Raw genomic sequence first — 15519 nt, 5'->3', positions numbered from 1 at the left:
TGAGTCATGGCCGCTGAGCCTGGGTGTCCGGAGCCTGTGCTCCGCAACGGGAGAGGCCACAACAGTGAGAGACCCGCATACCGCAAAAAAAAAAAAAAAAAAAAAGTGGCTAGATTTGGTTTACTAGTGTTTTGTTAAGGATTTTTGCATATATTATATATATTCATGTGATATTTGTGTATGACCTTTTTTCCCCGTATGATATCTTTTTAAAAAATTTTTTTTAAATTTATTTTTGGCTGTGTTGGGTCTTTGTTGCTGTGCGCGGGCTTTCTCTAGTTGCGGCGAGTGGGGGCTACTCCTCGTTGCGGTGCATGGGCTTCTCATTGCGGTCGGTGGCTTCTCTTGTTGTGGAGCACAGGCTCTAGGCATGTGGGCTTCAGTAGTTGTGGCACACGAGCTCAGTAGTTGTGGCTTGTGGGCTCTAGAGCACAGGCTCAGTAGTTGTGGCGCATGGGCTTAGCTGCTCCGGGGCATGTGGGATCTTCCCAGACTAGGGCTTGAACCTGTGTTGGCAGGTGGATTCTTAACCACTACGCCACCAGGGAAGTCCCTCCCGTATGATATCTTTTGTTTTGGTATCAGGGTATTACCGGCCCCAGAGAGTGAGTTGGGAAGGTCTTCATTTCTTTTTGTAGATTGGATTTCTGTATGGGATCATATTCCTTTGGCTTGAAGCACTTCCTTCAGTATTTTGCATGTTGTGGGTATACTGGGGACAGAATCACTCAACTTTTGTTTGTCTGAAAAAGTCTTCATTTGCCCTTCAGTTTTGAAGGATATTTTTGCTGGATAATTCTAGGTTGACAGCTTTTTTCCCCAGCACGTTGAAAAAGTTATTCTGTTGTCTTTTAGTTTCTGTTGTTTCTGATGGGGAATCAGCTATCATTCTTACTTTTGTTTACCTGATACACTTTTTCCTGCTGTGTTTAAGATGTATATTTATTTATTTATTTATTTATTTTTATTTTTTTTGCGGTACGCGGGCCTCTCACTGTTGTGGCCTCTCCCGTTGCGGAGCACAGGCTCTGGACGTGCATGCTCAGCGGCCATGGCTCACGGGCCCAGCCGCTACGCGGTATGTGGGATCTTCCCGGACCGGGGCACGAACCCATGTCCCCTGCATCGGCAGGCGGACTCTCAACCACTGCGCCACCAGGGAAGCCCCCTGTATATTTATTTTTATTAAATAAATTCTTTATTAAAAACTTTTCAATTTGGCTATAATCTTCTAGGTGTGCTGTTTTTGTGTTTATCTTTCTTGGATCTGTGGGTTGATGTATTTAATCAACTTTGGAAACTTTTTGGCCATTGCCTCTTAAATAATTCTTTTGCCTCATCATCTGTCTTCTCGGGACTCCAGTAAAATAAAATATATTTTATTTTAATATTTATTTATTTAGGCTGCTCTGGGTCTTAGTTGCAGCACACAGGATTTTTTTTTTTTTTTTTTAGTTGCAGCCTGTGGACTCTTAGTTGCAGCATTCAAACTCTTAGTTGTGGCGTGCATGTAGGATCTAGTTCCCCAACCAGGGATTGAACCCGGGCCCCCTGCATTAGGCATGTGGAGTCTTACCCACTGGACCACCAGGGAAGTCCCTCCAGTGATATCTATTTTAGATTGTTTGATGTTGTCCCACAGGTTTCGAATGTGTTGGTATTTTCAAAATTCTTCTTTCTCTCTTTGTTTACATTTGTATATTTTCTTTTCATCTGTTTTCAAATCCCCTGCTTTTCTTTGTGCTCATTCGGTTGTTTATTCCGTCCAGTGACATTTTAATTTCAGATACTGTATTTATTTATTTATTTATTTTTGCGGTACGCGGGCCCCTCACTGTTGTGGCCTCTCCCGTCGCGGAGCACAGGCTCCAGACGCGCAGGCTCAGCGGCCATGGCTCACGGGCCCAGCCGCTCCGCGGCATGTGGGATCCTCCTGGACCGGGGCACGAACCCGTGTCCCCTGCATCGGCAGGTGGACTCTCAACCACTGCGCCACCAGGGAAGCCCAATCACCATATTCTTATATCCGATCCTCAGACCTTCTTCATCTTATAGCTGAATGTCTGCTCCCTTTTACCAACCTCTCCCTGCACCCTCCTGCCCCCTGGCCTCTTTTCTACTCTCTATTTCTTTGAGTTTGACCTATTTTTCTGCTTGGTTTCTTGGTGTCTCATCCCACCACATGCTGTTTAGGAGTCAGCCAAGGATTTGGGAGGAATTTAATGTAGGTTTGGGGGGGCTCCCTTTTCTGATTTTCCTGTTTGATTTTCAGCCATGCTGGTAGCCCTGAACTCTGGCCTCTTTCCTCCTTGCTCTCCTTCTGACAGAGATCGTGTTCCCTCCAGTTTCTGCATGTTCTTGATTGGTCTCCGGTACCTCCAAATACTTGTTTTTATTTTTTATTTTTTAAAATTAATTAATTTATTTTGGCTGCATCGGGTCTTCGTTGCCACACGCGGGCTTTCTCTAGTTGTGTCGAGCTGGGGCTACTCTTTGTTGTGGTGCACGGGCTTTTCATTGTGGTGGCTTCTCTTGTTGTGGAGCACGGGCTCTAGGCATGTGGGCTTCAGTAGTTGTGGCATGCGGGCTCTGGAGCGCAGGCTCAGTAGTTGTGGCGCACAGGCTTAGTTGCTCCGTGGTGTGTGGGATCTTCCCGGACCAGGGCTCGAACCTGTGTCCCCTGCGTTGGCAGGTGGATTCTTAACTACCGTGCCATCAGGGAGGTCCTAAATATACTCTTAAAATAATGCATTACTTATAGTTATGTAAGTAGTAAAAGAATGAAGCTATGGATACTGCGAATTAATGATTATCTCTGTGGATAAAGGGAGTTGAATAGGTTGTCAATTCTTCAGTGTATTAGAAACATTTTATTTTTTTTTAAAGTAGGCGGCATATGTGAGCAAATGGTAACATTTATTAAATCCCAATACATGGATATTTGTTATATTCTTCTCTGGACCTTTTTATATTTTAAATTTTTTCATAATTCAGAATAAATAAAAATATATAAAACTAGATAATTATAGTGTGTTGATTCTCTGGAAGTGCTCTTGTGAGAGCACTGAGAAAGGACTCAGTGACCTGACAGAAGTGGTTTTTGGTGAATTTCGGACTTGAGGAGCAGACAGGAATTTGCCAGGTAGGAAGATGTGACGAAGGGTTTTCCAGGCAGAGGGGACCCAGGTGCCAAGGTGTCAGCTGTATTTAAGAAGCAGCATATTTAAGAAGCAGTGGGTGCTGGTGTGGTTGGGGAGGTGGGTGGGGATGAGGAAAGAGAACTGAGACTGTGTTGAGTGGTGGCCCCACTTAGCGTGGCCTGGTCGAGGCTTGCAGTGTGCCCTTTGTTCCCTTTTCCTCTTTTTCTGCCTTTTTTTGGATTAAGAGTATATTTGTGATTCTGTTTGGGTCTTCGTATATCTCTCATGTCTCTAACACGTCTAATATTTCCTCTAGGTTTTTGAACATCCGGAGTACGGTTACAACAGCTGCTTAACTGTCCTTGTCTATTAATTTTATCATCTGTGTCTTTTCTAGGTTGATTATGGTTTGTGTTTTCCTGCTTCCTTGCATGTCTGGTCATTTTTGATTGGATGCCAAGACACTGTGACTTTTATCTTGTTGGATGCTGGGTATTTTTGTATTTCTATAAATATTCTTGACCTTTGTTCTGGAATGTTGTTAAATTACTCAGAAACAGTTTGATTCTGTGGGTCTGGCTTTTAGGCTTTGTTAGGTGGGACCAGAGTAATATTGAGTCCAGTGTTGAGTCACTTTGCCCCACCACTGAGGCAAAAGTCTACTGAGTACTTTGTCCAATGCCCCGAAATTAGGAAATTTTCCACTGTGACTGGGAGGAAGAGTAACTCTCCTTGGCCCCGTGTGAAACTGGAGGGTGGTTCCCACTAATCCCTGGCTTGGATGCCTTTCTTACACACTTCTGTTGATCAGTACCTGGCTGGAGCCCGCAGATCCTCAGCGCTGTCTACGACTCTGTCCCTTCCAGTGCTCTGCCTGTGGACTCTAGCGCCTTGGCCTTCCTGGACTCCCAGTGCTGTTTCTTCGCCTCGGGGGACTGCTGGACCCCACCTGGTGTCTCTGCTGTTACCCAGAACTACTTGTCAGGCAGGAGGCTGGGCAGTTAAAGGGCCCCTCTTGTTTCCCTCCTGTCAGGGATCACTGTTCATCACTGCAGGATAGCCAGTGTCTTGAAAACCATTTCATTTGTAAATCTCGTCCCTGTTATTTCGTCTTGGCCAGAAGCAAAAGTATCAAAAACAGGTATTTGAATGAAGGTATTAGGAAGCATAGAAGATAGTGATGGGACCTATGAGAATGCTGACCCCTTTCTAGTTCGGGATGCCTGGGTGGGAGAGCAGAGGTGGCCTTACCTGGGTGGACATGAAGGGAATTCATGTATTTAGGGAAGGAGGTGGGGATAGGGCTTGGGAGAAAGGTGTCACAGGAGAACCAGGCTACAGAATGAGATCCTGAGGGCCTGCTGAGAAGAAGAACCCGCGGGGTCTGGGCTGGAGGACACTGGTGACAGAACGCTCGTGCCTGCAGTGGGAGGACATGGGAGAGGGTGACGCTGCCAGGGAGTGCAAGCATGGGGAGGATGCTCAGAATTTGTGCCCGCTGAGGAGAAGGTGTCACTCATTCCCTGGCTGCGTGTCCGCCGTGATGTCCCGGCTGCTTCGGGTTTCCTCCAGCTCAGACTAAGTAGAATTGGTCAAGAACATGTATGTTACAGAAGCACTGGTTCAAAGTCAGAATGTAGAGGTCTTAGGGCCCTTACAGAGATACTTCCTTATTTTGAAACTGTGTATAAAGTGCTGAAAAGCCAATTTTGAATTATTTAGCTTAATAATTTTGAAATGTTAGATGTGCCAATTTTAAAAGTAAAACAGCCAGTTATTTTACCAGCAAAATGGATTTCTTTGGGAATAGCAGAGAGTTGCAATTCAGCACAAGCAAGCAATAGCAAAAGCCATAGGCAGGTCTCACGAACAAAGCAGAGGAAGGTTACTTTGTAGAGAAAAAGGAGGAAGTTGGGAGGGGCTATTTTGAACAAAAGTCCATTGGAGGAAAGTGAGAGTTCAGGGTGGTGATGGTTTCTCACTGGCTGAGTTGCTGGGCAAACGGGAAACCTTCCTCCATGGGGGTCTGTGGTTGAGGCTGAGTAGCAGTGGGTGAGGGCTCCCCTTCTGGCCTCCTGACTCTATTGTAAAGGAAGTTTCCTTTGTTCCGTTTCCCAGATGTAAAAAGATTTTCCTATTTTAGGAGATAACACTGACTTATTCCTGGCTTAGTAGCACAACTTCGAGTGCCTTTTTTTTTGCTTGACTTTTATATGAAATTTTAAAATACACAAATGTACAGAAAACATAATGAACACCCACGTACTCATCTCCCAGCTTTATCAGTGATTGGTACTTTGCCAGTTATTATTATTATTTTTTAATCTGTCCCTTTTTCTCTCACACTTTTTTTTTTCTCACACTTTTTTTTTAATGTTGTGAACTGTCTATTTTTTTAAAAAACATCATTATTGGAGTATAATTGCTTTACAGTGTTGTGTTAGTTTCTGCTGTATAATAAAGTGAATCAGCTATATGCATACGTATATCCCCACATCCCCTCCCTCTTGCGTCATATCCCCACATCCCCTCCCTCTTGCATCTCCCTCTCACCCTCCTTATCCCACCCCTCTAGGTGGTTACAAAGCACTGAGCTTATTATCTCCCCGTGCCATGCAGCTGCTTCCCAGTAGCTATCTGTTTTACGTTCGGTAGTGTATATATGTCAGTGCCATTCTCTAACTTCGTCCCAGCTTACCCTTCCCCCTCCCCATATCCTTAAGTCCATTCTCTATGTCTGTGTCTTTATTCCTGCCCTGCCCCTAGGTTCTTCAGAACCATTTTTCTTTTTAGATTCCATATATATGTGTTAGTATGCGGTATTTGTTTTTCTCTTTCTGACTTACTTCACTCTGTATGACAGACTCTAGGTCCATCCACCTCACTACAGATAACTCAATTTCGTTTCTTTTTATGGCTGAGTAATATCTCTCTCACACTTTTAAAATTTGTTTGGTTCTTGTGTTTCGGTGGAGTGTTTTAAAAGTAAATCCAAGAAATAATGTCATTTCATCCATGAATACTTCACTTTTTCTCTCTAACAGATAAGCGAAGTTTTTATTTTTAAAAACATAGTGGTCATGTCACTTTTACAACTAGGAGATTTACAGTAATTCCTTAATACCATCTAATACCAGTCCATATTCAGATTTCCCCAATAGCTTCAAAAATATACTCTTCGAGTTGATTCATTTTAATTGGACCCAAACAAGATCTAAATATTATATTTGATGATTAGGTCTCTTAGGGCTCTTATATTCTAGAACAGTCACCCCTCCTATTGCTAAAGTATAATTTTCAAAAGGTAAAATCATTGGGCTTCCCTGGTGGCACAGTGGTTAAGAATCCACCTGCCAGTGCAGGGGACACGGGTTCGAGCCCTGGTCCGGGAAGATCCCACATGCCACGGAGCAGCTAAGCCCGTGCGCCACAACTGCTGACCCTGCGCTCTAGAGCCTGCAAACCACAACTGCTGAAGCCTGCACGCCTAGAGCCCGTGCTCCGCAACGAGAAGCCAACTGCAATGAGAAGCCCGCGCACCGCAGCGAAGAGTAGCCCCCACTCGCCGCAACTAGAGAAAGCCCGCGCACAGCAACGAAGACCCAACGCAGCCAAAAAAATAAATTAAAAAAAAATTAATTTTTTAGAAAAAGGTAAAATCATGACTTCCATGCAAATACAGAACGAACAGTCCTGTGCTCTGCTGGTCTGTGTTGTTTTTTTTAAAATATATTTATTTTATTTTTTAATTTTTTTGTCTGCGTTGGTTCTTCGTTGCTGCACGCAGGTTTTCTCTAGTTGTGGTGAGCTGGGGCTACTTTTCGTTTTGGCGCATAGGCTTCTCATTGCGGTGGCTTCTCTTGTTGCAGAGCACGGGCTCTAGGCGCGTGGGCTTCAGTAGTTGTGGCGCACGGGCTTAGTTGCTCTGCGGCATGTGGGATCTTCCCGGGCCAGGGCTCAAACCCGTGTCCCCTGCATTGGCAGGCAGATTCTTAACCACTGCGCCATCAGGGAAGCCCCCTGGTCTGTGTTTCTGTTGCATGCCTTGAAGTCAGTCCTTTCGCCAAGGAGTGCTAGTCACGTTACTTGGAAATGGTGTTAGGGATCACACCTGGAGCACTTCGGAGCACTTTTCTTCTAGAAGTTGTGATGGATCATCAGTGAGCCGTCCAGTCATCTTGTGACCGGGATATGTGTCTCTTGATAGTTATAGTGTGTAGGCATGAAACTAGACAACTTCACAGAGGTCCTTCTCATGTCCTTAAATTCCAACCATTGAGTTAGTTAACCAGATTTAAAGTGGGTGTGTATCATTGGTACCAATGTCTGTAGAACAGGCATGGACAAGGGAGTTTTTAGATTCTTAATCATGAAATGTTCTGATAATTTAAATACTGAGTAAAGCTAATGATTTTTTTTTCCTTTTCCCTATCATTTTGGTGAGTTAACTTTACAGAAGTAGAACTTAAAATAAGTTTTTTTCCTCTTATTTTTCAGGTGAAGAGATTATAAGTCTACTGAATGAAAAAATTTTTCTTAAAGTTGCATATACTCCAAGAGAAAATCCCAAATGTTTTTATATTTTGCCTAAATACAAAATTTAAACAAGGAGTTTCCCCAGAAGGTAAGATAATTGTTTTTGATTCTGTTTTATTGTGTAATTTATGCAAATATACTGTATAAGGGGACATTCGAAGATGGATGACAGCACGAATTTTAGTTTTGAAGATGTGCATATAGTGTCCTGACTTTTAGGGATTCTTGACCCTCCTGTGTCTGGTTTTGAGATGCTGTGTTGTGGAAAAGTTACTTGGTCTCTCCAAGCCAAAGGGTAATCCAAATAAAACAGGGACAGTCATGCATATGTAGTGAGGAACATGCCGTGTCTCACCCGTGGGGAATAGGTGAGATAGGCTTATATGTGTCATGGCCGCCATCAGAACACATTCCAAGTAGAAGCTGAAAAGGGGGGGAGGGGCTTGTGCCTCCAGCTGTAGTCGATGCCCCTAAAAGGTTTGCCCATTGCAATCTGATTAGATGCTGGATAAATTACAGTAGGTGCAACTTCCCGGGAGCACTTCGGTGCTTAAAAATTAAGCTAACTCTTCAAAAGCCAAAAGAGAAAAAGAAAAGAAAAGAAACAGTGAGTATTATGATAGCACTCTTTTGCCCCTTGCTGAGGAGAAGATAAATCCTTTTCAGAGCAAAGCATACTCAGTGTAGGCCCTCGGGATTTCTGTAGATTATGTTTAAGCAAGCTTCATTCTATATTCAGGACACACACCATTGTGAGGAGTTGGCAGGTTAGATACCCCAAGGTCTGCAGGTATTGGATAATCAGATGCAGTATATATAATAATGTATGAAATTTTTGAAGAAATACAAAATAGAATAAAAATTAGTAACGAAAACCAAGGTATCAAAATGATTCCAAGTAGAACTTTCAGAAATGAAAAATAAGTTGAAATTAAAAACAATATATGTGAATTAAATAAATTAAACATGGCTGAAGGCAGAATTAGGGAACTGGAATATATACCTGAAGAACTTATCCAGTGTGCAGCATTGAGAGATGGGAGATGGAAAGTGAGACTAGAGAAGTGGAGGGTAGGATAAAAGTGTGCTGTGACTGTGTAGTTGGAATCCCAGGATGGAAAAGTAGGGAGAAGGAGGAGAGGCGTTATTCAAAGTGTTAATAGTGTTGACTTTTCAGAAACTAATGAGAGAGAAATCTGTAGATTTAGGAAGCACACTATGTCCTAAACAGTATAAGTAAAAGGAAACCCACACCCATACACTGAAATTGTATAACAACAAAGACAAAAAGACCTTAAGCCAGAGGTAAAAGAGAGATTACCTACAAAGGAGTGTCTGTTAGGTTGACAACAGATGTCTCATTAGCATGAATAGAGGCCACTAGAGAGTGGAGTAAGTCCTCAAAGTGATGAGAGAATATAAACTTCAGTACAGAATTGTGTATCAGGTATATTTTACAGAAAAACATCAGTGTTGTTATGTATTTGGTAATTGTTAGGCTAGATTATTTGGACTACCTGCTATCCTCCCATCCCCCACCCTGTGGAAAACAATTAAAATTGTTGGATTAAAGAAAAAAATCAAGGGCTTCCCTGGTGGCGCAGTGGTTGGGAATCCGCCTACCAATGCAGGGGACACGGGTTTGAGCCCTGGTTTTGGAAGATTCCACATGCCATGGAGCAGCTGAGCCTGGGTGCCGCAACTACTGAGCCTGTGCTCTAGAGCCCGTGAGCTACAAGTATTGAAGCCCGAGCGCCTAGAGCCCGTGCTCCACAACAGGAGAAGCCGCTGCAATAAAAAGCCCGTGCACTGCAACGAAGAGTAGCCCCCGCTCTCCGCAATTAGAGAAAAGCCTGCACGCAGTGACGAAGACCCAGTGCAGCCAAAGAGAAAAAAAAAAAAAGAAAAGAAAAAAATCAGAAAGACTGACAATATTGCAAGGAAGTTTTAAACCAAAATATAACAAAGGGAGAACCCAGAAAGGTAATTTAAACACCATAGGATGGAATCTGCCTTTGCCTTAAGGACATTTGCTGATTTGGACAAAGTGGGGCTTTGATTTCTGAGTCCTTGCCGGCCTCTGAAGTGAAGTCCTCTCAAGGTAGAGAACCTAAAGGGGGCCCTCCTCATATTAAATGGGCTCTGAAAGTCTGTACCCTCAGAGGCAGGGTGAGCTAGAAGCGTACCTGCCTAACTCCATCTTTGCCCCCAGCTTTTTACTAAATGTAGCAGGAGAAAAGGGGGAGAGTTATGGCTATGGATCGGCCTTTGGGAGGATTTGTAGCCCAGGTTCATATTACTTCGTAGCTCAGGGAAATGAAGCATGAATTTAAGGTTTTCTGGTTTGGTAATGCCTTCAGGCAGCAATGGGACCAAACATAAAACCTCTCTGGAGGAAGTTACCATCATCCTAAAATGCAGAAAACACCTATGACTATTTTTTAAGGATGTTGATTAGCACACAGACAAAACTGGACAAGCACACAAGGGAATAAGGCACCATGCACGAAAACCAGTAGAAACAACCCTCCCAAGATTTTAGATTTGGGCATTATCAGAAACAGACTATTGGGACTTCCCCGGTGGTCCAGTGGTAGGACTCCACGCTCCCAGTGCAGGGGCACCCAGGTTCTGATCCCTCGTCGGGGAACTCGATCCCACATGCATGCTGCAAGTAAGAGTTTGCATGCCGCAACTAAGAAGTCTGCGTGCCACAACTAAGAAGTCCGCATGCTGCAACTAAATATCCCTCGTGCAGCAACTAAGACCCGGCGCAGCCAAAAATAAATAGTAAATAAATAAGTATTTTAAAAAAGGAAACAGACTATTAAATAAGCATACTCTTTATTTTTATTTACTTATTTTAAATATATTTATTTATTTTTGGCTGCACAGGTCTTCATTGCTGCGCACGGGTTTTCTCTAGTTGCGGAGAGCGGGCGCTACTTTTCGTTGTGGTGTGTGGGCTTCTCATTGCAGTGGCTTCTCTTGTTGCGGAGCACGGGCTCTAGGTGCACAGGCTTCAGTAGTTGTGGCACGTGGGCTCAGTAGTTGTGGCACACGGACTTAGTTGCTCCGCCACGTCCCCTGCATTAGCAGGTGGATTCTTAACCACTGCGCCACCAGGGGCGTCCTGTGGCTATTCTTTTCACTTCTGATTTTAGATTTTTATTCACCTGTTCCTCCCACCCCGCCCCCTTCTTTTTGGTCCCCCCCCCCCGCCACCCCCAGTGGACTGTGCCCAGTATAGACATGGTCTTGTTTGTTGTTTGACTGATTGTACAAGTATCTGCTGCTCTCCATGGATTCACATTGTCGCTTTTTTCCAGACCAATAGAATTCCAGTGGTGTGTTGGTAAATGTTTAATATCTGGCTCTCTGGGAGAGTCAAAAACCTCCTGGCCACGGGGCTTCCATGGTGGTGCAGTGGTTAAGAGTCCGCCTGCCAGTGTGGGGGACATGGGTTTTATCCCTGGTCCAGGAAGATCCCACATGCCCCAGAGCAACTAAGCCTGTGAGCCACAACTACTGAGCCTGCGCTCTAGAGCCCGCGTGCCGCAATTACTGAAGCCCACATGCTCTAGTGCTCGAGTGCTGCAACTACTGAGCTCACGTGCTGCAACCGCTGAAGCCCACGTGCCTAGAGCCCGTGTTGCACAACAAGAGAAACTACCAGGATGAGAAGCCTGCGCACCGCAATGAAGAGTAGCCCCCGCTCGCTGCAACTGGAGAAAACCTGTGCGCAGAAAGGAAGATCCAATGCAGCCAAAAATAAAAATAATAATAAAAAAATTTTTTTAAAGTCAAAACCAAAAACCAAACAAAAGCACAAAAACCTCCTGGCTTGTAGCATTTGTCGATTTCTACAGTGCTAATGCTTCTGTCATGTCCAACGTGAGCTACCAGTGTGATGCCACTTGAAGGTGGCACCGGGAGAGGCTCACAGTCAGCTCCCATGAGCAAGTGAGCCCGTGCTCTGTGGCAAGGTGACCTTGTCTCTGTTTCCTTCTCTCCTTTGCAGTCAGGAGACTGAGGAGAAAGTGTGCCAGCCCCTGTTCTGGGCTCCTCATGGGGTAGCTCAGTTCAGCCTCACAGCAGCTCTACGTGGACGGCGCTCCTGGTCCCCCATTTACAGGTGAGGACGCCAGGACACAAGAGGTCACGTCACACAGCAGAGCCAGGACCTCGGTTGTGAAACTTTTAAAAAGCAATTGGTCAGACAGGTATAGGCTGCATTTCAGATTCTCATTTTCTCTTAGCAACAGTCTCTACTGCAGAATGTTCTTTTCTGGAGGGCTCTGTCCAAGGACCTGCATGATCGTATGGACAGCATTTCTCTGGAAGCTGCCTTGTGTCCGATGGTTATACTAACCAGAAGAAGTAAATGAAGAGGTAGCTCAAGAGGAACTTGAAGTTCCTCTCATTTGGCTGTTGGATAAAAGTCTAGAAGATGCTGGTAATACTTTGCTTGGCATTCCAGACAGACTGTGGAGGCTGTTGTCAGGATGTGATGGGAATCCTTGTGCTGTGTTGCATCTCACATATAACCAGAGACGTCTCAAGTCAACACGCCAGTTCTGTGAGCCAGTAGCTTGTTCTAAAGATGCGCTGTCAGCGGCGGGCCTCTGGGTCGTCTAGGGAAGGAAAATTAGCCTTCCTGTAGGTGAGGGCCAATTAAGAGGATGCTAGCATCTTTTTGGAGAGTAGTGCATAGTTGTTGGGATACAAGAAACGTTTGGAAGGGACTTCCCTGGTGGTCCAGTGGTTAAGAATCCGCCTTCCAATGCAGGGAACACGGGTTCGATCCCTGGTTGGGGAACTAAGATTCCACATGCTGCGGGGCAACTAAGCCCACACGCCACAACCAGAGTGTAGCCTGCTCGCCGCAACGAAAAGTCCTGAGTGCCGGGACTAAGATCCAACGCAGCTAAAAATGAATGAATGAATGAATAAATAAGTAAATATTAAAAAAGAAAGTAAAGTCATCTTGAAACGTTTGGAAAAGAACTATGCAGTATTACCTGAGTAACAGTTCTAGAACCAGTTTAAACCAGTTCCTTAGGCAGTGAAATTAGCTGCGCCTAAACCAATACCATTGCTATGAACTCTTTAAGGGATGCCGCTGATGAGATTACGTATTTCTTAAAATGCACGGAAGCACAGAAATGTTGCTACACAAGAGATTTTTGGTTTAATGGCCTAGGTGTGAGCTAGTGAGGCACACAGTCAATCTAAGTGAATGACTTTGAGAGTAACCTATTTTTATTTCAGGTGTCAATGGTAATGTAAATAGAGGTTCTCAGATGCTGGTCTGTATGTAGTATTGGTGAGATGAGCAAAGGTGAGCTTTTCTTAAAACTGTATTTTTTTAAAGTAAGACATAATCCTCAATCCTGATATTATGGGTTTCTTCTTTTGATATTGGAAAAGCCATTGTTATCTGAATTGAAGGTGACTGTAGATGACAGTTTATCCTTTCCTCCTTTTTTTAAAATATAATTTAATTAATTAATTTATTTTGGGGAAGCCCCTTTGTGTCTGCTTTTCTTTCTCTCTCTTTCCCTCCCTCCCTCCTCCTGGCTTGGGAGAGTGAAAAAGTTGGCAACCCTGTTAGTTTTCTAAATTAAAAGAAAAGAACTTGGGACTTCCTGGTGGCGCAGTGGTTAAGAATCTGCCTGCCAGTGCAAGCGACACGGGCTCAGTCCCTGGTCCGGGAAGATCCCACATGCCATGGAGCAATTAAGCCCGTGCGCCACAACTATTGAAGCCCGCGCACCTAGAGCCTGTGCTCCGCAACAAGAAAAGCCACCGCAATGAGAAGCCTGTGCACTGCAACGAAGAGTAGCCCCCGCTCGCCACAACAAGAGAAAGCCTGCGTGCAGCAACAAAGACCCAATGCAGCCAAAGATAAAATAAAAAATAAATAAATTTATTGGGAAAAAAAAAAAGAAAAGAACTTAACCAGCCTGTGAAATCCCCGTGTCTTGGAACGTTGAGCTGGGCCGACTTTAGCACACAGGCCCTGGGGTAGATAAGTTGGGGCACCAGATTCTGCAGATGGGATGGGTTCTCAGAGGCCCTTGAGTGTCTTACTCTTTTTTACAGGGTGGAAATCCCGCCTAGACTTTCTCTTTTATGATTTAGGGGTAAATAAGTAGATGTTAACTTAGTTTATTCTTTCAGACTATAAAAGGTATGAATAAGTGAGTAGCATGATGCTGATTATTTGGGTGAAATTTTGGTTTTATTTGTTGGTCAAGATTTGTTCTGTGTGTGCTCCGGTGCTGTCTTGTGGAACACATAAGATGTATGACCATCCCCACCATGAAGGGACCTGCGGCCTGTGGGCTGGTGTGTGCAGACCCAGGCCTGGTGTGCAGTGCTGGCATCACGCAGAGCAGCATAGTGTGGGCGCTCGGCGCATGGAGGCCGCCTCGGTGCTGCTGCGGTGAAACCAACCAGGCTACATGGGGGCCTATCAGTACTTCATTCTTTCTTATTACTGAATAACATTCCATTGTATGGATAGACCACATTTTTTAAAAATTTAATTTATTTTATTATTTTTGTCTACGTTGGGCCTTCGTTGCTGTGTGTGGGCTTTCTCTAGTTGCGGTGAGCGGGGGCCACTCTTTCGTTGCAGTGCGCGTGCTTCTCATTGCGGTGGCTTCTCTTGTGGAGAACAGGCTCTAGACATGCAGGCTTCAGTAGTTGTGGCTCACGGGCTCAGTAGTTGTGGCTTGCAGGCTCTAGAGCACAGGCTCAGTAGTTGTGGCACATGGGCTTAGTTGCTCCGTGGCATATGGGATTTTCCTGGACCAGGGATTGAACCTCTGTCCCCTGCATTGGCAGGTGGATTCTTAACCACTGCACCACCAGGGAAGTCCCTTCATTGTGGTTTTGACTTGCATTTCCCAGATGGCTAATGGTACCGAGCATTTTTTTGTGTGCTTTTTGTCCATTTGGCTATTTTCTTTGGAGAAATGTCTATTCAGATCCTTGACTCATTTTTTCCTTAATTAATTAATTTTTGGCTGTGTTGGGTCTTCGTTGCTGTGTGCGGGCTTTTTCTAGTTGCGGCGAGCGGGGGCTACTTTTTGTTGCAGTGTGCGGGCTTCGCATTGTCATGGCTTCTCTTGTTGCAGAGCACGGACTCTAGGCACGCAGGCTTCCGTAGTTGTGGCACGTGGACTCAGTAGTTGTGGCTTACAGGCTCTAGAGCTCAGGCTTAGTAGTTGTGGCACACGGGCTTAGTTGCTCTGTGGCATGTGGGATCTTCCCAGACCAGGGCTCAAACCCGTGTCCCCTGCATTAGCAGGCAGATTCTTAGCCACTGTGCCCCCAGGGAAGCCCAGATCCTTTACTTGTTCTAAAATTTGTCTTTTTATTATTGAGTTGTAAGAGTTTTTTATATATTCTAGGTACAAGTCCTTTTTTAGATATATGATTTGCAAAAATTTTCTTTTGTGAAAACGTTCTCCCATGGTGTGGGTTGTCTTTACACTTTCTTAAAGGTGTCATTTGAAGTACAAAACTATTTTTGAGGAAGTCCAAGTTATATTTTCTATTGTTGCTTTTGGTGTCATATCTAAGAAACCATCGGCAAATACATGATTTTTTCTTCTAAGAGTTTTATAGTTTTAGCACTTAAATTTAGGTCTTTGATTTATGTTGGTAAATCTTTGTATACAGTGTATAAGTAAGGGTCTGCATTTATTCTTTCGCATGCAGATATCTAGTTGTTCCAGCATCATATATTGAAAACACTGTTCTAACCCCCATTGAATTATTTTTTCACCCTTGTCAAAAATCAGTTGACTGTAAATCTGAGTGTGTGTTTATT

The 15519-nt window shown here is 44.3% G+C and overlaps 1 protein-coding gene across 6 annotated transcripts in view; it reads left to right on the top strand.

The window, feature by feature from the left end:
- The window catches only part of PPP6R2 (protein phosphatase 6 regulatory subunit 2), an 81908-nt gene that overhangs the window by 9039 nt on the left and 57350 nt on the right, over positions 1 to 15519 (top strand). For 4 of the 6 annotated variants that reach the window (XM_079936171.1, XM_079936167.1, XM_079936168.1 and 1 more), the window contains exons 2-3: positions 7638 to 7764; positions 11698 to 11811. The gene's annotated coding sequence lies outside the window, so the exon portion shown is untranslated. Of the gene's footprint in view, positions 1 to 7637; positions 7765 to 11697; positions 11812 to 12947; positions 13018 to 15519 lie in introns of all 6 variants that reach the window. The other 2 variants (XM_079936169.1, XM_079936170.1) reach the window with 2 other exon arrangements.

This window comes from Stenella coeruleoalba, assembly GCF_951394435.1.
Source record: "Stenella coeruleoalba genome assembly, chromosome: 11".
In the NCBI taxonomy this organism is placed as follows: domain Eukaryota; kingdom Metazoa; phylum Chordata; class Mammalia; order Artiodactyla; family Delphinidae; genus Stenella; species Stenella coeruleoalba.
This window is presented reverse-complemented; position numbering and strand designations above follow the sequence as displayed.